Source organism: Pundamilia nyererei, unplaced genomic scaffold, assembly GCF_000239375.1.
Source record: "Pundamilia nyererei isolate P.nyererei 1_Seehausen unplaced genomic scaffold, PunNye1.0 scaffold00094, whole genome shotgun sequence".
Lineage (NCBI taxonomy): Eukaryota > Metazoa > Chordata > Actinopteri > Cichliformes > Cichlidae > Pundamilia > Pundamilia nyererei.
The window spans coordinates 1,905,559-1,906,103 of record NW_005187495.1 but is presented as its reverse complement, the minus strand read 5'-3'; positions in this window follow the sequence as shown (position 1 = coordinate 1,906,103).

Here is a 545-nt window from a genome sequence, read left to right as displayed (position 1 = left end):
TCAAGTGCTAGCTCGACAGCTACAATCTCTTGCTTGTAGTATATTGCTAGACCAAAATCTTAAAATCATATATACCCATAGGCAAGGTAAATTTGCTTAACAGAAAAAATGACAGCATTTGGCATCCTTTTAAAACACACATACCTAGTAAAGATATAAACCTCACTGTGGCACATATATAGTCATTTTAATATTTCGAATCAAAAACAGTTCTTATTTAATTCAGTGACAGCAACGGGGACAAAGCTATTTTTATAACGCTTTGTCCTGCATCTCGGGAAATAGAAACCTCCGTTCTGAGGGAAGAAGCTGAAATTCACCCCTTAGACGATGGGAACCATTTTTAAGGATTGATAAAGCCATCCTCTGTACCTGCTTAGAGTACAGGGAGGCTAAACAAGACTGTGGCTCACCTATCAGACGACTGGACCATCTCACTATTTGATTTAAAGAGTTTTTCTCTGTGACAGAGGTCTGACCAAACCATGCCACCAAACAAAAGGATAAAACAGACTCAATAAAAGAACGATAAAACAAAGTTAAAA